The 26021-nt window shown below is 34.4% G+C and overlaps 1 long non-coding RNA gene across 1 annotated transcript in view; it reads right to left on the minus strand.

Moving 5' to 3' along the window:
* The window catches only part of LOC127561903 (uncharacterized), a 184146-nt gene that overhangs the window by 127790 nt on the left and 30335 nt on the right, over positions 1–26021 (minus strand). The window contains exon 2 of the long non-coding RNA XR_007953569.1: positions 4680–4771. This is a non-coding gene — a long non-coding RNA (uncharacterized LOC127561903). The remainder of the gene's footprint in view (positions 1–4679; positions 4772–26021) is intronic.

The raw sequence follows: 26021 nt of genomic DNA on the forward strand, positions 1-26021 counted from the left end.
ACAAACTTTCATTGACTGTTTACTGGAGGTGGAGTGGGAGGAAGGCACTCCTCACCTTATTCTATTTTAACTAAAGGTATATGACACAGAGGATAGAGTACCAGGCCTGGAGTCAAAAGGACTTCTCTTTGTGTCAAAAGGACTTCAACTCTGATTTACTAGCTGTATGATCCTAGACAAGTCACTTCAGTCTGCTTGCCTCAGTTTCCTCATCTGTAAAATAAGCTGGAGAAGGAAATGACAAACCTCTCCAAGAAAATCCCAAATGGGGTCACAATGAGTCAAATATGACTGAAAAACGAACAATAAATCCTTCCTGCAAAGTTTCTGAAATACATACATATATCTATATAATATATACATATTATATATATATATACATATATATGTATACACACATACACACACATATGTATAGAATCCTTCATATATAGAATAATAGTGACATTTCACCATATGCAGAAATTACCAATAGAATTGACACCAGTCCCTTTAGCTATAAGCTTCTAAATCATGTAAGACAGACAGATAGCTGTCCATCCAATTTTAAATATATTTTTATTTCAAGGATATGGAGGCAAAGAGCTTTTTTCCATACTTAAAACATATGTGAATTTACCTCTGAGGATTTACTATAAGTATTGCAGTAGACAGAGCTACTTACTTGCTATAAGCACTACAATGGATAGGGTTACCCTTGAAATCAGGAAGACTCAAATTCAAATCCTTCCTCAGATATTTACTATCTCTGATACCCTTGGCAAGTCCCTTTCTATTTCTCCAATTTATCTTCTGTAAAATGAGAGCAACTGCTTCAAAGGATTGTTGTGAGGATGAAATGAGGTAAAATATATTAGTGAGCCCACCAATACACACTTAATAAGCACCCATTATGTACCAGGAATGTGCTGGAAATACAAAGAAAAGAGAAAGGCAGTTCCTGTCCTCAAAGAATTCACAATCTAATGGCAGAGAGAACATGAAAAAAATATGTATACATAAATTACAGCTAGAAGAAAGTAAAAATAATCACTAGAGAGAATGCTAGAGTTAAAAGGGAAGGCTTTATGTAGTAGATGTGATTTTAGTTGGGATTTAAAGGAAGCCAAGAAGCAAAGATGAGGATGGAGAGGAACAGGGAATAACCAGTGAAAAGGCCCAGACCCTAGAAAATAAGAGGAACAGCAAAGAGGCCAATGTCACTGAATTGAAAAAAGTTGATTAAAGTGTAATAAGACTGTCTTGGAAGGACAGGTTTTAAAGGACTTTGAATGTCAAACTAAAGATTTTATATTTTATTCTGGAGGTGAAATAATCTATAAATGTTGGATATAATTAGCTATTTTCCTTGTAACATTTTTTACATATTTAGTTAAATAGAATGCAATTTTCTTTTTTTTTTTTTTTTGTCTTTTTTTCAATGTGGAATCTGAAGGATAATTTGCTACACTACAAGTATTTCTCAATTGAGATTCAGATACATTTCAGTAGTTGAATATATGAAAGTGGAATTTTACAGAAGGATTCAATTTGAGTTTTTGGACACCATCTTGTACTTAATAAATCTCAGGAAAAGTTTCTTAATACTAACTTTATTATGGTGGACTTCTGTTTAACTTGTGGTTGATTTCAGCCCCCAGGTTTTTACCTTATTGGTTTTTCTCTATGTAACAAGACACTGGAAATGAATGCCTGTTGGCAGGTAGGAATCTCCCATCAGTCCCTTCCTTCCCCTCAGAGGAGTTTCCCCTGACTTGTGGTCGGCATGACTGGGTGAGTCCCTCCTAAGTTATAGCAAGTGGCTAGTGAAAGTGCACCAGGGACTAGAAATTTGGGGAAGAAGTGGGGAGAGAAACAGAGAAGTGGCAGCAGCACAAAGTTGGGAACTAGAGGAGTGTGGCAGTCAGAAAAGCGCAGTAGTAAGAAGGGGAGGCACTGCTGGAACCAAGTCACAAGGACTGTATTTCTCCACCAGTGCCAGCCTTTGTTTCCAGGAGATCTGTGAAGGGTGGATTTGTATTTTTCTAAAGATACTTTAAAGGGAAGACATAATGCTCTGAATGTACTCATTTCTCTCCTCTTTCTTCTCTGTTTTTTTTTTTTTATTCCCAAGGGCATGTGCCTTTTCCTAAAATTTATTTGATTCTTTAAAATGTATTTAACTTGTCTTTGAAGCAAAGTACACTTTGTTAACCATTACATTGCTGAGTCAGGCATTTCATTATTTAAATGTAGTATGAATGGGGCAGCTAGATGGCACAGTGGATAGAGCACCAGCCCTGAAGTCAGGAGGACTTGAATTCAAATTTTGTCTTAGATATGTAATACTTTCTAGCTGTGTGACCCTGGGCAAGTCATTTAACCCCAATTGCCTCAAGGGGGAAAAAATGTAGCATGGATGTTGCACCTGTAAGGAAATTACCAGGAGGGGACAGAGAGAGATTCAAAATAGCCTTTTCTGTTATTCAGTCATTACAATCATGTCCAATTCCTTATGAACCCATTTAGAGTTTTCTTGGCAGAGATACTAGAGTGGTTTGCCATTTCATGCGTTTGCCATTTCCCAGAGGAGGAAACTGAAGGAAACAGGTTTAAGTGATTTGCACAGTAGTGAGTGATTTAGAGCCAGATTTGAATTTAGGAAGATGAGTCTTGCTGACTCCAGGCTCACCACTCCAGCCACTGTACCAACTAGATGCCCCAATAAAATAACAGTGCAATTCATTTGAAAAAATATAAGATCTAGAATTTCAAAGGAAATGATGAAAAGAGGTTAGTTTAAAAACCTTGAATTATGTTATAAATTTGAAGTCATCAAAACCACTTGATATTGGTTAAAATATAGATAGGTAGATCATTGGAACAGGATACAGAAGGGAGAATCAGAAACAATGAAATTTACCCAAAATTTTATAAAACCAGAAAACATAAATTTCTTAGGAAAGTATTCCCTATTTGATAAAACAGACTGAGGAAACTGGAAAACATTGTGGCAGAAATAAGACAAACTAATATTATTCATCATCTTCTGTGATACATTCTAAACGAATATGCGACTTTAAATTTAAAGAAAATACTATTAAAATTAGAAGAGAAATAGATCATATACCTCTAACAGACAGGGTAGAATTCTTAACTAAACAAGTGATAAAGGAAATTACAGAAGTTAAAAAATGTAATTATGATTGCATGAAACTAAAAAGCTTCTGTACAAACAAAATAATGCATTTAGGATCTAAAGGGAGGCAGTTAAATGGCTAAAAAAAATATTTTATACCAAACTTCTCTGACAAGGATTTGATAATCAAGATATATAATGTGTATTTATGTGCTTATATATACACATATATTTATATATTTATACACACACATATACATCTATATTTGTATGTGCATGCATATATACATATGTGTAAACAATTAATAAAGATGTATGTATACATACAAAAGGCATTTCCCAATAAATGATCAAAGGATATGAACAGTTCTCAAACACAAAATAGCATTGTATAAATAACCATAGGAAGAATGCTCCAAATCACTAATAGTAAAAAAAAAATGCAAATCAAAACAAACCTTGAGATTCTTCCTCATATTCAGCAAACTAGCAAAGATGACAAAAGTTGGGAATAGTCAATATTGGAAGGGTTGTAGGAAAATAGATATATTAGTATGTTATCAGTAGAATTATCAATCAGTCAAACCATTTTGGAAAGCAATTTGGAATTATGAAATTAAAGATTTTAAAATCTCTATGCCCTATGACCCAGAGATTCCATTAATAGGCTTATCTTCCAAGCCAGAAAATAATAATGATAAGAAAATTCCCACAAACACCAAAATATTTATGTCAGCACTTTTTTATGATAACCAAGAACTGAAAATAAGGTAGATATTCATCAATTGGGGAATGGCTAAACAAATTGTGGCACATAAATATAATGGAACAGTTATCCCTGTTCAAATATGAAATGAATATCAAATATGATGAATCAAGAGAAATGTGGAAAAATCTATATGAACTGATATAGTAGAGTGAAATAAACTGACCCAACAAAATAACATTTGCAACAATATAAGTAAATAGGAAGAACTACAAATTGTTTAAAAAGCTACAAAATTATAAAGAACAAAAAATGCTGCAAATTTATGAAGAACAAATGTGATTTGAAAGAATTGATACATGAAGAAACTCTCAATCTATCCTAAACATTTATAGTGTTGGAGGTCCAAAAATGTACACTGAACATATTTTCAAACTTTTTGATGTACTGATCAATTAATTTAACTTTTTTTAAAATCACTTAAAATAGTCTTTTAAAAATATGGGATGGCACTCTGGAAGTGGAAGGGATACCAGGGAAAGTTATGATGTAAAAAACAAAATGACATTTATGAAAACTTTTTTTAAACAACAAATGGGTAAGATGAAAGGGATGTAGTTCCTCTCCACTAGAGGTTTTTAAGTTAAGGCTTGATGACCATTTGTGGTGGGGATGTTGTAGAAAAGATAATTAATTATTTAAGAGTTGACTACTTTGCCTCAAAGATCTTTTATTCTGAGATGCTGCTCCCTTCCTCCCCTCCACACTCCTGGATACTCAATACTAGGCAGACTTCTGTATAGATACAACATGTAAGCAGTAACTTAACTGGTTTTCAAGATGATAATGACTTACTTTAATCAATGAGACTTGCTTCAGGAAACACATCTGGCATGTTCACAATCAGAATACCATCCATTATTGTTAACAATGAATCTGAAAAGTTCCTAAAATAATTAAAAAGAAAAAAAAATTAGTGTATGTATATGTGTGTGTTTGTGGGTGTGGGGGAGAGGGAGATTCCTGAAATCTTCTCCTGAATATATCCTCTCCTGAATCCTGAATATGCTCTCATTTAATCATTTGAATTGGCCACATGTTAAAAATGTTACATAATTTTTAACAGCAGGGAATAATGTGATCATCCATTCACTCAAGCTACACAGTGGAACATTAAGCAGAAAGAAGTATAAATTAATGAGGAATCAGGAGGAAAATATTATGGCAATAGATAGTTTGTATAGAAATATGAGGAACTAATGGGTAATCAGGTAGTGAAGTGGATAGAGCACTGGGCCTGACAAATATGGCCTCAGACATAACTAGCTGAGCAAGTCACTTAACTTTTTGCTTCAGTTTCCTCACGTGTAAAATGATGTGGAAAAGAAAATGGCAAATCACAATAGTATCTTTGCCAAGAAAACCCCAAATGGGGTTACAAAAACTCAGACATGATTGGAATGACTAACAACATAGGAACTAGACTTGTGACTTCAATAACACAAGGAATTCTCAGAGGAAATTCTATTAATGTAGCTTGGACCCTAATCTGTAACCCTAATCTGTCTTAGAGAGTAGCCTAAAACACTGAGAGGTTAAGCCCAAGATCACAAAAACCAATATGGGTCAGTGGTTGGACTTGAATCCAGGTCTTCCTAGTATCAAGGTTAGTTTTTTATTTTTTATTCCATACTATATTTTCATTTGTCCCCTAGGTTTTCTGTCTGAAAAGAGGTTAAAAATATACCTGCCTCCAAGGTCACTGACAGTTCCTGAAGATAATGGTTTAGTGTTCCTTTGAGAAACTCAGGAAAGAGATGCCACATTTGGATATATATTTGAAGCACTTATACACATAGAATTTAGAGCTGGATTGGGCTCTTTTTGGTCACCCAGTCTCATTTCCTCAATTTATAAAGGACAAAAGTGAAGCTAGCAAAGGGGAAGTGACTTTCCTAGCAAGAACAATAATTTAAAGACATTACAGATGTAGAGCTGGAAGGAATGTCAGGGAATATTTAATGATAGCATCATTTATTTAGATCTAGAAGGAACCACAGAACCACAAAGGTCATCTCTAGTCCAACCCTCTCATTTTACTTATTTTTCTGACATTTTAATTTTCTTTACTTTTTAAAATCATTCTAATATTAACAAATACCATTTAAAATGAGTATTTCCATATATATGGCAGAATACAGCAAGGAAAATGTGTGTAAAACATTTAGCTTTCTATTTTATAGAACTTATTTTGGTTGATTTTCAAGAATATCAAGTGTTATATGAAAAAAAGTAGAAAGGAAAGGGGATCTCTATCACTACTTGAACTCAAACTATGCTACAAAGACATAATCAATATAAAAATATAGTATTGGTTTTATAAAAGAGACACAAGTTGATCATTAGGATATTTTAGATATACATCATATTAAAGCAAATCAAGACAGTGGTAAAGTTTTTGATAAATACAAATATCTCAATTCCCAGGAAAGAAATAACTATTTGACAAAAACTGCTGGGAAAACTGAAGAACTGTCTGGAAGGAATTAGGTAAAATATCTTTTGTTGTACATTGTTATTTAGTAGTTTCCGTCATATCTGACTCTTCATGGTTCCATTTGGGATTTTCTTGGCAAAAATACCGGAATGTTTGCCATTTCCTTCTCTAGCTCATTTTACAGGTGAGGAGCTAAGGCAAATGGGGTTACGTGACTTGCCCACAGTCATACAGTAAATATCCGAGGCAGGATTTGAACACGAGTCCTTCTGATTCAGGTACAACACTCTATCCATTACACTGCATCATCTAACTGTCCCCCCTCCCCAAATCATTTTAAAATATTTTAAATAACTAATAATTAAGAAAAATAAAAACTAAAGTAACTTCAAGGTCCAACTTCATACTGGTAAAAGAGGAAGATGAAAAAAGTTGGAGGGACTAGGGAAGAGACAATTATTGATGAAACTATGAATTGGTCTGTGCATTCTGGAAAACATTTTGCAACTGATTAGAAAACTACCAAGCTTTGCATGTTCTTTGACCCAGCTATATAAACACTAGGCTTAGATTCCAAATAAATCAAAGAAAGAAGAAATGTAGTAGTGGTATATATAGTAGTGGTAAGCTGGGCAAGTCAATTAAACTGTTAGCCTTAATTTCTTCAGTTATAACATGGTAGCAATAATAGCAACTTCCTCCCAGAGTTGATATGAAGATAAAATGATGTAATATTCATCAATACTCTGTAAAGTTTAAAGGCCATATAAATGTTAACTACAGGTGATATAAACTGAGTAAGTGACTATGCCTCCCCTATACTCATGGTCTTCAGAGAGTGGATTTCTATTTCTCAGGGATGTTGTAGAAGAGGTTTTTTTTTTTGGACTTACGGTGGAAATAGTCTCTTCCAACTCTAAAACTTTATGATCCTCTTTCTCTTTCACTTAAATTTAGTTAGAGGGAGAGAAAGCAACAGGACTCCAGGAAACAATAGGCAGATGCTATTTGTCATTCAGTGAGTTATGGCATTTTGCCTTCATTTCTATGTAATCCTTAAATCTTCCTATTTGTGGAAGTTCCATGTAGGTAGAACAAGTAGTTCTAAAAACCACATAAATATTTTTCTCTCTTATCCTTTTTATTAATGTTCAAAATATTTTTCAGGCCAAAATGCATAATTTATGGAATCAAGATAGAAAGCCAAGGAAAAACTTAGAATTTCAGGATGATCTTTTAATTCTAACTCCTTCGCATGTTATCTCTGGAAATCAAATTATCTACTCAAGGCTAAAAATTCTTTGAAAAGCCTTCAATAAACCAAATATTGGTTTGACTAGAGATTGACTAGAGCTGGGATGTGTTCCAGAAGCTCATGGTGATCCTAGATATTGTTCAGGATTTGTATGAAGAACACTAGAACCTAGGCTTTCCTGAGTGGAAAGGGCAGGGGGAGATTGTCCTCCACTGACCAATCTTCTTAATATCAGATCATGCATTTTGATATACCTGTGGGCCACTTACATGCAAATGGTCTTGGAATGATGACAGGTGAAATTAAAAAAATACTAAAAAAAGAGCAATCTCCAAATACCCTTTGTTTCTTTATTAGGATAGTACATAATTTATACATGCAAAATAGGATTCTGTAGGCATGATGAACTCATAACAAAAAAAAAAGGCCCTCATTATTTGATCATAGACCTTAAGTTGATCATCTAATTCAATTCTTTCATTTCACAGCTGCAGAAAATGAGACTCAGAGAGGTTAGTTGACTTTTTCAAGATCACACAAGTGGCAAGTGGCAAGGCTGGCATTTGAAATCTGTTCCTACAACAAAAAGTTAGGAATGTTTTCCTCTCTACCACACTTAGAATGTACTTATACTTCATTCATATTCAGTCTTCAGAAACAAAATATCCTCCCCAAATTTCAGCATACCTACAAAATTTTATTTTAAGTATTTTGTGTGAATTATAAATAATAATATTTATTTCCTAATAAATTATCTCTTCTCCACCTAGAAAAATTCAAAAGGTGAGAAAGAGGGGCAATATCTTCAAGGAAAACCTATAAGGATGTGAAAAATATAATAATCAAAAATAAATATATAAGTAGATTACCTTAAAGGGTTTTTTAAAAAAATATTTCATTTTTTGAAGACAGTGAAGGAAGCCTGAATACCTCCTATGACAAATGTAAATCTACAAAGAGGAAGGTAAGGGCAGTGCATTGGAAAACATTCTTAACTTCTTGTTATGGAAACAGACTTTAAATGTCACTTTACTACCTGTGTGACCTTGAAGAAAGTCAATTAACTTCTCTGCGTCTCAGTTTTTTCATCTGTAAAATGAAAGAAGTGAACTAAATTATCAGCTTCAGATCTGTGATCCTAGAAGAAATATTCTGCACATCAGTATTTCCACCATTACAGATGTCACCAGATTAGAAACAAAATGTGTGTGTGTGTGTGTATTGCTTTGCATTATGATAATATAGGTCATTGGTTAACTGAATCATTAAGCTGTTAATCATGTAGCATGGAAACAAACTTGTATATGGTGGATATTTTAATCATTATGTTTTTTTTAAGTTTAGTTTGCCATCACCAATGTGCCTCAACTTTTTCTATGATTTAAAATGGCAGTTGATTTGTAATTAGAAGCTCTCAGCAGAGGAAGCCCTTCCTTACTGCCCCCTGACTTCTTTCAACCTCAATTCCTCAGCAGAGTGTTTCTCATATTTTATACTGGCAAGAACCAATCTGCTGAGCAGATGTCATGTGACACTGTCTGCTGGCACCCACAATGGCTTTGATGTGTGCTGGCATTCAACAGTCACTTCAAACTGCTCACATGGCTAAAAACAAATAGGGAATAATGACAGACACATCTTTTCTTCCACCAAGAACAAGGTTTACTTGGATAAAGTGGCCTGTGTTTCTGATTTTTCTTAAGACTAGGTATGTGGGTGCTGAAGGAATAGTATTTAACTTCATAGTGATGAAACCTTCCCGGCATTTATCTTTGGTTAAACAAAACAGTTCCACTGTTGTTTTCTTCACGAAGTCCCCCTGAGCACAACAGATTATGGAGGTGTTCAACCACTGAGTATTTAGAAAAAAATGATTACCTAATATGATAATGACTATAAAAACAAACCAAAAAATCTGGAGACATATCCACCCTTTAAAGTATAATGAAGTAGGTAGACTTTTTAGATTTAACAATGAAGACTAACTATTACCTATGACCTCTTCCATTAAAAAAATTACTCCTATGCAAAGAAAAAGCTAATAGAAGAACTTTTAGAATGATTTTATACACACACTAACACACTCACACACATACACACATTTGTGTCTAATTGTAGGCATCCCTGGAAAGAATGTGAAAAAAATTCATATAACTTCATTATCTATTTAAATGGAATAGCAAGTTGTACTTAATAGATCTGCAGGCTAATGTGTAATCTATTATTATTATGTGAAGTTATGGAAACTTTTTTATCCCATAAATTAAAAATTAAATAAAAGTTTTAAAAATTACTTTTATGAATACATTTTTATTTCTCAAGTGGAATATAAATTCCTTGAGGGCAGGGACTGTTTTTATACTTGTATCTCCAATTCTATGTCAACATGACATTGGCTCAACATGAATTAGGTCTTTAATGAATGCTTGTTGAATTGAATGTTTATTTTACAGATAAGAAATCTGAGACCCAGAGTTCAATGACTTACTTAAGGTCACACAGATAGCAAACTTGCACAAAGACTTCCTTCTAAACAAATAATTTGAACAAAAATCTAGCAAATTTTGTAGCTAAGCTATCTATCCTCAAAGTCTTAAAAGAATTTGTGCTTGGAATGTATTCTCTTTTTACTCTCCCTCCTCATCACGCCACTCACATCTCAAAGAACCTTAGTTTTCTTCCAAGCACAGTGCAGGTACCATCTTTCAAAAAATATTCTTCTTGACTTTTCCTCTCTTATCTTTGAAATTACATTGTATTTACTCTGTATATATATTTTGTATTTCCTTCTCTATGTATCTCTTGTGCCTCCCTGGTAGGATGTAAACGTTTGAAGATAAAAATGTTTGGGTTTTGTTTCTGTATCCCTAGCACCTAGCATAGTGCCCAGCACATAGTAGGCTCTTAGTGAATTGAACTGAATTTCCAAAAAAACCCACAGCTTTTCTTTCCAAGATTAGCATTAATAATTTTCTCTTTTGCAATAAATTTTATGAAATTACACTGTTTATTTCCTCCCATACCCCTCCAGCCGACAGACCAGAGGATTCCTACAGGGCAGTCAAGAAATTCGTGGCTTTCTCCTCCTACCCTGAATATCTTGGTTACATTCTGGCATGAATACAGATCTGTACTCTGCAAAGAATTCCACTTTTCAGAGATGTGAAGGATCTTGAATGAAAACTTCAGGGCTCACCATCCCGTTTACTTCACTGGGAGGAAGTCTCCCAAATAATTCTCTAAAGGAAGCATTATATAGCATCAACAAAGATGATCTATTCAGAAAAATAGCAATTGTTTACTGATGCAATTGTTTCAGATGTGACATAAGAGAAATGGGAATGCACTATGATTTAAGATATGTATACAAGGATGCACACTTACTTGCTATATATATTTCATTTAATCAGGAAGGGGGAATAAGCATTTATAAAGCACTTATTACCTACCAAGGCATAGTGCTAGGCACTTTAAAAATCAGCTCATCTCATCCTCACAAACCTATAAGGCATGTGATATTGTTATCCACATTAAATAGTTGATGATGCAGAGCACCAGACTTGGAATCAGGAAGACTTGAATTCAAACCTGGCCTTAGACATCCTCTGTGACTCTAGGCAACTCATTTAACTCTATTTGCCTCAGTTTTCTCATCTGTAAAATGAGGTAGAGAAAGAAATGGCAAAGCACTCCCGTATCTTTGCTAAGAAAACCCCAAATGGGGTCATGAAGAATCAGACATACCTGAAATGACTGAACAACAATAAATGTTAAGTGTTTAATGTATATTTTAATTCTTTATGTCTTATCTGTCCCACTCAGATTTTAAGTTCACTAATGGCAGGGACCACATTTTATTTATCTTTATATATTTGCTAGATTTGTACATTATACATACTAGCCATTAGTAAATGCTTATTAAATGAATGGATATTTTTATTTTATAGCGATTCATTCGGCTGTGGAAATAGCATATTATTAGAAAACATATTAATAAACAGTATTTCAGGAGTGTTAGCTGTGACATGTGAGAACATTTATTCTTCAGTTCCTTTTCTAAAGCAAAAAAAAAAAAAAAAGAAAAAAGAAAAGAAAAAGGAAAAGGAAAAAAAAATTCCTTAAAAGGAGCATAAACTAAGAACATAAACTGTTCTCTTCTTTCCCCACAAGAAAGAAATCATTTTTCAAGGATGTTATTCTAAGTGCCTTTCATAGTACTAAAATTAGCTCCATTTTCAAATGTGAATTCTGTTTAGAAATGTGTATGTACTGCTCTACGTATATAAGCCAACAGATGTGAACTGACAATAATCAGTAAAAACAGATTTAAGTTGTATGTAGCACCTGCCATACCAAAAGCTCAATTTTATAAATACACTAGCAGTCACTGAGTGACAATCAACAGATGTGAATTGGAAAGGCACAGGAGAATATAGGTGGGCATACTAACATGTTTATATGTCTGTATGTATCCACATCTGGGTTTTTGTCTTTATGATTCACTTGTTATAGAATGTTTAATCTCTGTATTGTCTCTGTCTTGCCTTCCTTTATTCTTTCCTTTCTTTGACATATGTATATCTGTAACCATATAATGTAAAATATATACGTATATGTATACGTACACACATATAATATGTGTCTATGTATATGTTTGTGTATATATTTAATCAGTGCATAATTTTTGCTTTGTGTTAGGTTGTGACATGGGTTATTGAGTAAAACTCAAGTTTATTACTCAACTCACACTTCAAAGTGTTTACAGCAACCAAGGTACATATATACATATATATTATATATATGCCCACACCCATGTAGGTATATATACACACATACACATATGATAGAATCTTTATATAGACATACATCTTCAAGTATTCTATATGTACACACACACACACACACATACACACACACACACACACACACATTGCCAATATCTGGTTTTGACCTCTGTAATGACTTTTGGGGAGATAGAAATGATGAGATTAGAGTTAAAATTACACATATATCATATATATGGAACTATATATGCACAAATATATATTCATATATTTATGGATATATAGCCACATAACCCATGCTTTGATCTCAGTAATTACTTTAAAAAAATCAATTTGTAACACTTGTTGTACATATGGTTAAGTTTGGATCTCACAGCTTACTATATGCTTGCTGTGGCAGGGCTAGCTCAGCTCAAATCAGAGGATCTTCTAACAAGCTACTACACTATATAATAATCACTACAGAGTGATGGATATTTTTTTTTTAGTCACAACAGTTTTCAAACACTGTCTATCTGACTCAAAGTAGGTTGAAATCTATACTGGTAGGGCATTTAGAGCAGCTAGGTAACGCTGATAGAACAAGCCAGATAAAGCTAGATAGAACACCAATTCTGGAATCAAGATGATCTGAGTTGAAATTGATCCTCAAGTATTAGCTTGACCTTGGACAAATCACTTAATCCCAACTGCCTCAAAAAAAAAAAAAAAGAAAGAAAAGGAAAAGGAAAAGAAGAGAAAGAAAAAGACAGGAAAGAATGAAGGGAAGAAGAAAGGAAGAAAAGAAGGAAGGAAGGAAGGAAAAAGAAAAAAAAAGGGAAATCTCTACTTAATTTGTGGGGGGAGACCTATAGCAATTAAAATTAGACATCCTAGAAGCAAGAAGCTCTGAAATAAGTATGAATGGTCAAATAATACATGGTGAAAACAAATATCTATCTGAGGAAGGAGAAGGCAATCAAAGTATTAATTCAGTATTACCTGAAAAAAAATTAAATCACTTAACGGAAATCTATGATGCATTTTTGAAAACAAATGATCTATTAGTTTGTAATATTCTAGGGCAGGTCCTGCATTTTCTACTTCCTTTACAAATTTCCACAATGCCTGGCACAATGTTCTACACACAGTAGGGTGTGAAACAAATGGGACTACTTCCTATAGTAGTCTTTGAATTAGATGGAATTGTGATCCTACTCAGCATTTCTTTTCCATTAAACTACCATAAAGAACTCAATCCATGCCCCCTAACAAAACACTAATAGAACAACAAGTAATTACATTTAGAATAACTACTAGATAGCAAAATATAAGCAAATACAACTATAGTTATGGACACATAGAGAGCTTTCTTTGAATATTTTTTTTCTCATTAAAAGCAGGGGAGAAAGATCAAGAAGAGCCATATGAATGATAGAATATGTCTCAATTGAATCATTGCTTAAAAATCCACTTAGTTTAATCTCATTTTATAGATCCTACTGTATGTACATTATGCTCAATACTTTTTACAAATATCACATTTGGTCCAAACAACAACCTTAGGAAGTAGATGTTATTATCCTGATTTTGTAATCAAGGAAAAAGAAGGCAGAGAGAGGTTAAAATGACTTGCCGACTCTCCCAGTGTCAGACAGCAAATAAATGTCTGAGATGATATTTGAACTCAAGTCTTCTTGACTCCAGGCTTCTTGCTACACTGTGCTAAGGAAAATGAAAAACTGACATATGGAACTGCTTGGTCCACATCACCCAGTAGTTAAGAGTTAATATCTAAAATGAAGTCACCCAACTCTTTGTCATATGTGCTTTTTCTCTGGTCTCATGCTTTCTGGATGTTTTCTAGCCTCTAACAAATATTCCCTCTTCTGAATTCTTGATAGGACTAAGTGAGTTCTTACCTTTCTAATGCATTTAGAATATCCTACTGTTTCAAAGTTAATGATGGATCAGATGTGGATTTTGTAAGCCCCTTGGAGGGTTTAGATCTTATGTGCCTTAATGACTGAATATAAATAGTAATTCAATCAATGTTTGTTGGGAAAAAAATGAAAGGGGTGAAGGGTAGTAGTTACTTACCCTTCTATCAAAAACCATATAGACTATAGCTCCTAAGGAAAGACAGCTGTGCAGGAAGTATTCCACCCTAGCACCACTATGGAGTATCCTGCCTCTGCATGAAACATTCTGGTAGAGTGTTTGCAGAAGATCTGAAATCAGTTATGGCACATTCAGTTGACTCCCATTGTCTATGTTTTCAAAACAAACTTCTTACTTCAAAAAGTGACTAAAGGTTAATCTGTTTTCCTTCCACAGTATTTACACTGAGGATAGGGTCCCAGACTAAAGAGCTGGAAAGGATGTTGAAGGTCATTTGTCTAACTTCCCTACTATACAGAAGCAGAAACTGAGGCCAGCTTTAGCAGCTTGCCCAAGGTCACACATGTGGTTTTGTCAGAGGCAGAATTTGAATCCAGGTATTCTGACTACAAAACCACTGTTCTCTGATTTTCTTCCCCTTTCTAATGTTACTGTAAACTTAGTTAAGTTTAGCATCCATAGGCAAATATCCAGGGTAGGCAAATGTCAATGTTTCTAAAAAAAATGACATTCTGGTTCTCATTTTAAAAATGTATGTTTTCGTGTAATGTATTAATTGGGTGGTATTGTTTTTTTTTAAGTTTAGTGAAGTCTTAGTTTTTCTAGTTTGACAATGTTTATTAGGTTTTTACTAAATGCCAGATATGAAAATATTGTCCTTTATGATTGCATATTCCATACATATTCACCTTAGAAAATTAAAATAAAAGAATATTTCATGAGTATATATCAGTAAGAAGTATGTTGACATGCTGGTGCTTAGTAGACCATTTTATTCTTAGAATCTGCCTGAGAGATCATTTAATCTATTTCAAAGATGGCAAAACTGATGTCCAGAAAGCTTGTTGAATAGCATGGCTGAAGTTAGAACCTAAGTCATCTGACTCTCTATCCAGGGCAGCTTTTGTTAAACTAAGGTCAGAGTTTTCTTCAGTTTTTCACTCCTCTAAGGAATCTTGAATTGATCCTTACTCAATTGCTTGATAGTACCTTGCCCAGCCTATTGTTTTTGTTCAGTCACATCCAACTCTTTTGTTTTCTTGGTAGAGATACTTGAGTGTTTTGCCATTTCCCTCTCCAGCTCATTTTATGATGAGGAACTGAGCCAAAAAGAGTTAAGTAACTTGCTCAGCATCATCCATCTGGTAAGTATCTGAAGTCAGATTTGAACTCAGAAAGAACAGTTTTTCTGACTCCATCCATTCTCTTGTCCAAGCTAAGATTTAATAATGAACAGAAATGGTGTCTTTCAGAACAGTGACACTACTGGATAGAGGTAGTATACTTCTAGCTCTTGAGTAGGACCATGAGTTAGATTGCTCCAGGTAAATAACTTTCTGCTGTTATCCATGCCCACTTATTATTCTTCCAGGTTAGAATCTATATTTATTTACTTCCTTTACTAGTCAAAAAGGTGCTTAGTTTCAGGGTCCAAGCAGGGACCAGGATAGGCAGTAGTATATAAGTGGTGAGTTCTGTAGTTCTTCCCTGTGACTCTGAGGGCTGGAATGTAAGATGGTTTCCTAAAATGCTAATCTCCACTTCTGCCTACCCTGGACATAAACTAAGTGCCCTAGCAGCTGTCATGCATGCAGGTGTCCTTGGACCAACTGGGAGCACTATATTCACTGTTATTTGCTGACCCAATCATTCTCAGAAACATGTTACCAAAATCTAAGTAAGCAGATTTATTCACTAAAAGCCAAGAGACTTAAGTCTGGGTGGTACTTCAAGGCATAAAATGTATAATTTGATTCATGACAGAAAACCACATAGACTTAAGAATTCTTAATGTAATCCCCTAATGTTTGCACCAAAGCTTGGGAGATGCTTAGTAGAGCTTAACTTAAGTATTACAAGTTGGGTGGGTGTTGTGTTTTAATTTTTAAACACAATAAAAAGGACATCACTATGCTTTTTATTTTTTTAATTCCACAAAATAAAAATAGTAAGGGGGAATTAAGAGTGGGGAGAATCTTAAATCCAGGGTATTAGAGTCTGCATGTGGTATGGAAAAGATCTGCTGGTCACACATTTGCTAATGTGTGACCAGCAGTCCAATATATATATGCCTATCTTCTACCTTATAATGCTCAGTTCTAAAATCATAGAATTCAAGATTCACTTTCAAAGTGGAGAGAAATCAGCAGTTATTCTCGACTTGATCCTCATTAACCAATTGGACAGGCTATGTAAGTGATTAGGCTGTGACGTTGGGAAATTTCAACTATAATTTCATGCTTGATCTTTGACAGGCACAAAGAGAGTTGAACTCTTTAAGAGTATGGCCAGGATGCTGCTCCTGGGCATGGCCAAACTCAAGCCATATAACTTGGAACTAAGACAAAGATTTAGCCCAAAGCAGCTGACCAGGTCTATTATGTGGCCTTCCTTTCCACTCCTCTCCAAAGCACAAAGCACAAAGTGGTCGTCTGGCCTGGCTCAAACAGTATGTGTATGTATATATGTGTGCTGTGTGTGTTTCTGTGTGTGTATGTGTGTGTAGTGGGAGTAGAAGTAGTTAGGGTGTTTGATGAGAGTACCCCAGAGCCTCCAAACTACCTTGGTGAAGCACATGGCAGTGAGAAATGACTCAAAGGGGATGCCAGAATGTCCTCTTCCTTTGCTGGACAAGTCTGACCTGGGCTTCAGAATCTCCTAGGCTAAAAATAACTCGGAGAACTGCTACTCAAGCAAACCAGCCTGGCCGGAAGGCACGGGAGCAGCCTGGAGGCAGTGGCAGTTAGAGGCCCCTCATTGAATGGAATATATAATCCATTTAACAGCTGCTGCATCTCATTAAGAACACTGGCATGAAAGATACTTGACAAGTACAAAAAAGAAAAAAAAAAGACAGCAGTCTATTTACAGATGCAGCCGGAGTCCTCCCTTGTTTTATAGCTTTCAAGGAAAAGAAAGCATGTCTGCATGATAACTTTATCCTATAATTCTGCACATTTAAAAAAAAGTGTAGTCCGCCATATGCTTAAGCAGATCTTTTCACACAAAATTTTTCAAAACAACCATGAAAGCCCTGCACAGTTTTGCCAGAGTCATTCAGGTTTGATGTCTGAAATAGAATGTGTAGTTAAGAGATTGGATCTAAAGTCTTCCCAAAGTTATTGGAATCAAGTACAACATCAATCACTCTGTGGCTCTCAATATGCTAACTAAAATGAATCACTGGATCCCAGGACTCTAAGGAAAATAGAAAAAAGCTAAGCCTACTCATATTAGTATTTATTTAGTGTAATTTCCATGAAAATAATAAATATGAAAGCTGAAGGAAACTGTTTTAAAGAAAGTTAAATGTAATATTTAAGATCAATAATTCAAAAAATAGTAATAATATCTAGCACCCTGCTTCCTTCCCCTCCTTTACAAAATTACTTTTTTTTAATGCACAAGTCAAATGATGTTCTTCTTATACTCAAGAATCTTCAATTGCTCCCTATCCTATAACATAAAATAACAATTTCTTAGTTTGGCTTTTTAAGGGCTTATACAATCTCAATGCAATTTACCTTCCTATTCCTATTTGACATGATTTCCCTTCATAAACTCTTCATTCCCACCAAACTGTAATATCAAAGAGTTCCTCATATTTGAAGCTAAACTTCATACATTCAAACAGTTCTCCATGCATTCCTTTCTTATCTTTTTCTGTTAAAAGCCTCTACTGTGTTTTAGACTGATCTGTGTTGGATTTATAAAAAGACATGGACAAGAATGAGATTAGATGAAATGGCTTACACAGGTTACAATCTGTACCAGTGAACAGAACACCCATATAGATGATATGGCAGATGTATCAAGGAATATACAAAATTCAGTCAACTTATAAATGAGTTATACTCCAAATATTTGTTTGTGACAAATAGGTTTGGAATTTGGAATTCATGCTCCCATAGAAGTTTTCTTCTCTTGTTCTTTTAGAACCTCAAAAAATTCCAAGTTTATTTTTTCCACAAAGGTAGCCTTAGCTATAGAATGGGCTGCAGTGGTATTGGATCTGCCATTTGGATGACTTTAAATTGAATGACTATGCTAACCATCTGTGTAATTGTGGGCAAATCTCTTAACTTCTTTGGTCCTCCTTTTTTCATCATTTGTAAGATAAAATAATTAGACCTTTAGGGTCCCTTCCAGCACTGAAATTCTGATTTCATATGGTTTGGAAAGACTTTTTTTGGGGAGAGGGGGTCAAACATAAACTATTTGAAGTTCAATTTTTGTGTGTGTGTGTGAAGAAGGGAACTTTCAAGTTTTAAAAGTTGAACACAACAAGGGGCAATTCAAAATTTATGTTTGACAGAAGAATGTTTGTAACTATTTTTTTAAATAGTAGGATAACCAAACACTTTTTATATTAAAATAATTATTGTGTTATGTGTTTGCACAGTAAAACTCAAATGATTTAGATTTGAGAAAAATGAAATTGCAGGAGAAAAGAAGGAAATCTGCAAAGCAAAATGATAGCCATCACAAAACTGTTCTCATAACTAATTTAAATTATCCTCCAGTAAACTTTTAGCATTCTAAAAGTGGCCATTTATATACAAACTTGATGTGTTAGCTGTAAATCTTTTTTGTTGTTTTGTTTTAAAATAAAATTCCCAAAGATGTAGGTAAAACTTTGTCAGCTTAGTTCTGGTTATAACATGCATTCATTCATTTAACAAACATTTTAAAAGCAACTCTATTTGCATAAAACTATGTTAAAGCACTGAACAGAGAGAGCTAAAAAGACAAATAAGACAGAGTCTGTGCCTCCAAAGAACGTTTGATTTAGTCTGTGTTGCAGTGGGATAAGAGTAGGAGGGCACAAATAACTATAACATAAATGAGAATTTTCTAAGGGCACAGAATAAGTGAATAAACTACATTTCTTTTATTATGCAGTGATTCATACTATTAAAAGCATACTAGTCTTCCCCTCCAGTCTGAAGGAGATTTTTTACTCACTACCCCCACATTCTTTCCAGAGTAGCCATATACAGGCTTTTCCATTTGGAATGTCTGGTTACTCTACTGATAGAGTAATTCCAAATACCTTTCTCTGAGTGGCCCCTGCATTCATTCTATTTATGGGAGGCATCATGATTTCAGGCCAAGTTTTTCAAAATGGAATTCTCTGCCTCTTATATGGAAGCCCTCTGGGTTTTCAGAGACTCATCAATGCTTTTACCTTATGTTGGAAGCCTGACACTATTTACAGAGCATGGAGAGAGAAGAAATACTTTAAAACAGGAAAGATAGTTTGAGAAATTGACTAGATTCCAAAAGACTCTTTGGTTGGAGGGGCAGGGGAAGAGCCCATTGATATATTACACAAAGCCCTCCACACATGGACAGCTGAGTTGTCTCTGCTACTGACTTGGTGTGTGGCTTTAATTAATTCCTTCAGCATCTGAGGCATGGGAGGCTCTCTCTCCCCTCCTTCATGGGGACATTGTGGAGATAAATTCCATGGCACACCGTGACCTCTTAGGGCAGGATACAAATTGTAAACACAAGGAAGCTTTATTAACTATAAAATGATGACAGGATCTGACAACCACAGAGAGGGTGTGGCAAAGCAGATTATTTTCTGAGTGAATAAATTCTTTCGTGGGAAAAGGAGGATTTATTCCTATAAGTTAAAGAAAAATCTCAGTATTGGAGAAAGTCACAGATGAATGCCAAGACTAACAGATATATTCAGGATATATAAACTTTGACTAAGTTTTATTATATTCTCCATTCTAGTTCAACATGAGAGAAGATGAGCGAGGAGAGGGAAAAGAAAACAATTAAAATGACAGACTTATAATTCTTCCCCCCCCCTGATTCCCTCCAAATAAAAGACTTTTTCCCCCTATTAAATGAAAAAGAAAAACTGATAAATTTAAAATATATATTTTGTATAAGCTTCCACAGACGTTTGAAAGGCAACACAATAAGATTAGAAACATTCTTTATTGGCTTTGGATTCATGAGACTTGGGTTCAACCCCATTTCTATCATTTACTAAATGTGTGACATTGGTGGGGATGGGGGGTGGGGAGTATTTAATCTTTCTGGAAACCTCAGTTTGATTATCTGTAAAATGAAGAACTGTGAGTGGGAAGAATAGAATTAACTAATTGGCTTCTAAATTCTCTATCAACTGGTACCATATGGATTTTTGAAGATCCATAATGTTAAGTGTCTTCTTAAAATCAATCAACAAATATTAAATGCTGAATGGCAGGGATAAAGATACAAAAATTTAGGTTCTTTCTGATCTCATAGAACATCCCCCCCCCCCTCCGGGATAGTTGCCTCCAAGACAACGCTTCCAAAATATAAATTGCACAATTAATTATAAATCTGCTTTGAGGGGAAGATGTTTCCTCACTAGAAATTTCACCTATACTGATGAAATCTTAGGTTCAGTCCAAAAAAGAAGTCGCAAAAACAATCTTTTGAATACTTATTTATTTTTGATAAACCTTTATTAAGCACCAGGAGTTTGGAAATATCTCATTTTATTTTGAAAACAACTTTAGGCAATAGGTATTATCATTATCTACATTTTACTTGTGAGAAAATTTAGGTAGACAAGAAGGTTAAACGACTTGTCCATAGTTAACACAGCTTATGTCTGATAACAGAATTTGAACTCAGGTCTTTATTGCTCCAGGCGAATGGCTCTCCATTGGGTCTAACTGCCTTCATTTTATTGACCTTAATAACTTATATTTCCTTGGTACTGTTCTTTCCATATTGCTTTTATGTCCATGATTTAATTCTCATCACAATCCTACCTATAGAGTAAGCATCAGCTCTATTTTACAGAAAACTGCATTAGAGAGGTAAAAAGTATTAAATATTTGTTCACATTGTCTTTCCCATTAAACTTTTTAAGGGACTGCCTTTTGCCTTTTTTTTTTTTAAATTTGTATTTCTGGTACTTAGCACAGTGTCTAGCATATAGTAGGTGCTTAATAAATATTTATTGAATTGAACTGAATTAAAAGACTTCTTGAGAGTTAATCAACAGACTAAAGATCAAGAAAATAAGGGCAAACTACTAGACAATATATCTCTAATTTTCCTTCCAGCTCTAAAATTTTAGGCTGCTTAGTTGGGGCTTGGTTTCCTGACTCCTAGGCCCAAGCCCTTTCCACTACATTATGCTGCCAACAATTCTTGTATGGTGACACCCCAGAGGCCCCAGTTGATTTCATGAACTGCTCAGAATAGACAAAGTTGCTTCTTTTCCTATGCTATCATGCAAGTTAAAGCTTACAAATTTCCTTTTTTTTTTTTTTTTTTGCATAGCTAATCTTCCCTGAAAATCAAATTTCTATGTGACTAAGTTCTGATTTATAATTTCATAAAGGCCTCATTGGTTGTTTTCTTTTCTTATTGCTAAGTAATTTTAATAATAATAATAAAAAATAATTAATAATAATAAATTAATAATTTAATAATATTAAAATTAATAATTAATAATAATACCCAAATTATCAGAACACCTTTCCTTTTCTGGGCCTCAATTCCTTCAAGTATAAAATAAAGGGATTTAGTATTATATATTGGAAGAGGAAGTAATTGTAGAGGACAAGTAGTCCTGAGACCACTAGGGGAAAAGAGACATTCTCAAGTTCACACAATAGATAAGTCAAGGAGACAAGATTTAGGCCTAATACCTCTGACATTAAACCCAGCATGCCTTCTACCATACCATATGATCTCTAAGCCTCTTCCAGCTTGAATACTTAATGCTATTTAGCTTATATCCATATATCATGGTCATGAAAAATCTGAATTCAAGTAGCATTGAGTATGACCATATGTGAAGCCCTAGGCAAGATGTTGTACAAAGAAGTACTCAACATTGTCTTACCTTTAAGGAGTTTATAATTTAGCTTAGGAGAAAAGGCACATACAGACAAAAGATAATAATGTGTGTGTGTGTATCAAGTACCAAATGAGTATTAAAAACAGTAACTACATCAGATGGAGTACTCAATCTGAAGTTAGAAGACTTAGATTCAAATACTGACTCTGCCGCCATTTAACACTTTGGTGAATTTTCATCTAAGTATGAAGAGATTGTATTAGATGACCTCTCAGTTTCTTCTAGATCTATCTATCTATCTATCTATATCTCAACACATATGTGTGTGTGTGTGTGTATATATATATATGTGTGTGTGTGTGTGTGTGTGTGTGTATATATATATATATATATATCTTTATGATAATGTAAAGCTGGGCAGCTAGGTAATACAGTAGAGAGAATGTTAGGCCTAGGTTCAGGAAGATCTGAGTTCAAATGCAGTCTCACACACTTACCGGCTGAGCAAGTCTCTTAACCATATCTACTTTCATTTCTTCATCTCTAAAAATGAATTGGAGAGGAAAATGGTAAACTACTCTAATATATTTGCCAAGAAAACCTCAAAGGAGGCCACCAAGAGTGCATTTATATTTGTTAGCATTTTTCCTTTGCTATATACTCCCAGGACAAAGTGTGTCCTGAGAAAAAATAATTCTTCAACTTTCCCAAACAATTGGGTAATTAAAAATCTTAGAATTTCCTAATTATAACTATTAAGATTTCTCATTTCCTATATTAGGATGTTTCCTATTTTCTCAAGACTCATATAATCAATCTAATTATCTGCTTGAGACTTCTCTTTTCCTAGAATATTTATTAAAAATATTCCTTGATGGCCTGTTCTTTTAAATTAATATCTCTTACCTCATCAAGTTAGGTAGCAGTTTGGCCCACTGCTTAAGAGAAGATTTTTCATCTGTAAAAAGAAGGGTTTGGATTAATTAAAGTTCAAGGTACATCATAGATCAAAATCCTATGTAAATGATCTTCCACTCAAATCTGAGGTGTTTTACATCCTGCTGTTTGGCTCAGTGGATAAAGTGCTTGGCCTGGAATCAGGAAATCTCACCTTTCTCAGTTTAAATTCAGTCTCAGACATTTACTAGCTAAATAACCCTGGATAAGTCATTTAACTCTGTTTCCCTCAGTTTCTTCATCTGTCAAATGGCAAGCAACTCCAGTATCTCTGCCAAGAAAATCCTAAACGGAGTCATGAAAACTCAAAAATGACTGAAATGGCTGAATAAGAAATGCTCCTGAATTCCATGAATGTACCTAGTATCTGCATAAGGGATTTACTGAGTTTGGAGAAACTTTTTAGGAGAGAAACACATAGTAAGGGAAGTCACTTCCTCAACAAGTCCCTGATTTCTAGTTGGCCTCTAGTAAAAACTATGGAGAGAACTTCCCTGGGGGTAGATCAGGCCCTCTCTCTTGGGTTGAGCTGAGATTTTATCTTGCTCCCAGCTAAAAAGCTAATTCACTCATGTATTCTCTGGTATATTCTAATCTGCATAACGTCTCCAATTTCTGTCTGCTAGTTTGCTTGGATAAATGGGTTTAATCTCAATTTGCTTTTTTGTGATGGTCTTTTGTATAAGCAGCCTTTGGTGGGAAGAGACTAAAAGCTATCATACTTCCCCTAAGGGTTCAGAGAAGCAGCTCTAGAGGTGAAAACATCATCTCCTAGACTACCAATATTTGACAAGGTTGGAGAGATATAATTCTAGCCTGATAGCCTTCTCCAAGCCTGAAAAAAAGAGAGCTCCATCTTGGCAACTCTCATGAGTCCTAAACTTTCCCACCCTCCACAGGGGCAGGCATAGTTATTAAATCATATCTATAAAGCCACCTGAAAGCAGAGTTTATATATTCAGAATAACCATGTAAGCATTTATGTCACACTTCCAAAGAACTCCCAGGCCATAATATGTTTGTCTAATAGCATAATAAGCTAAGGATTGTGACTATAGACTCAAAGAATGTTATAGATAAGGAAGGCCTAAGTGATGATATAGCCTATTACCCTCACTTTACAGAGGAGACAGAATCTCAAAGAAGTGGATAGCTTTTCCCAAAGTTGCCTTTTATCCCTCCGAGGTTCTTTCCATAGCACCCTGCTAAACTTATTTTGTGGAAAACTAATATTAAATAATTTTCTCCTTTATTAATACAAATCTTAGTCACATTAAGTCATGTGGCCATGTCTTTAAAAATTATCTACCTCTTAATAATATTCAAACATCATATCCATGCCCTGACATTTTTGTAATTCTGGCACTACAGTACCAGCTGGTTAATTCTCCTATTCTTAAAACACAGAAGACAATCATAGAATAAAGAAGAACCCATTTTTCTTAGAAGATTAGTGTTAATTATGCTTGCCAAGAAAATTACAACCAATCCATATGGTAAGCAAAATAAGATGGTACAAGTATTTAAGTTTCTTGCTAACACTTTTGAATTCTGAGATCACAAGTTTGGATCATAGAAACTGCTGCTATTGTGATCTGGCAGCACAAAAAAGCTATGATGATAGAACAAAGATAATGTATTCCTTTTAAACAGTGCATTTATATTTGTTAGCATTTTTCCTTTGCTATATTTCCTTTTACAATCAGTTTTACTTGTCCAAAAATCTGGCAATCCTCTAGAAATGACAAAATTCTCATTTCAAAAATTGCCAAGATAACCTAAATCTGCCTTTCTAGGTCCTATTAAATGGGGGTATTGAGAGGGGACATAGTTATTTATTTCTCTTGGCCTTTAACTCCAGTTACATTAAACCAGGCACTGAAACAAATCTATTTTTTTTAAGCTTTCTGCTTTGATTGGAAAAAAAAACAAAAAACGCTTCTTCCTCTTCTCACTACACCAATATGGAAATATTACATTCAAGTTGGAGGTTAGACTCATCTACTGCTATGAGCCTTTGCACTTCTCACAAGGCAAGGGGGAGGTTAGTGTTGCTTTAATGAATTCTAGGGCCCGAACGATTTGCCCTAGCCCTTATGTGATTTCGGCTAATCCCCAATAATAACATTCACCACTTCTTCAACTATTTATATCCCCTTCCCCTGGCCTTTCCATCCCACCTTGACTTCTGTCCATATATTATGGTATTGCATTTAGGTATCTCAGTTGAAGAGGCAAAGTGTTCATTCCTTCTAATCTGGCATTAACAGTAACTAGTCAAAAATTCAAAGAATGAGAATTTGTCTATTATAGGCATTAAATTTGAACAAGACCTAATCAGATATTTGATGCAAAACACATTATTCATTGAAGCATACATTATATTCAAAGGATTTTTAAATTACATTTTAAAAAGATTTTTAATAACTCATTGATAGCATGACTGAATATTTTTTGATTTACTTTAACAGAATTCAAAGATTGAGAAATCTGTCTTGAGTAACCAATACTGCAAGCCCAGAAATAGCATTTAGCTTTTGTATACTAAAGCACATAAAGGTTAACTAATTTATATAGGGTAACAGTGAAAACTCAATGCAGAAAAGAGAACTGAGTGTGGATTTCCTGCCCAGTGTTTGATCACAAGAATATAGATGTCAAAACAACAAAAACAAACAAACAACTCTAAACACTGGTTTAACCTGATTTATAAGTATAAGGAAAAAAAGAGAAAATGGGAGAGAAATATGCAGAAGTCAGAAAATACATGATGGTA

This window comes from Antechinus flavipes, chromosome 4, assembly GCF_016432865.1.
Source record: "Antechinus flavipes isolate AdamAnt ecotype Samford, QLD, Australia chromosome 4, AdamAnt_v2, whole genome shotgun sequence".
Classification (NCBI taxonomy): Eukaryota; Metazoa; Chordata; class Mammalia; order Dasyuromorphia; family Dasyuridae; genus Antechinus; species Antechinus flavipes.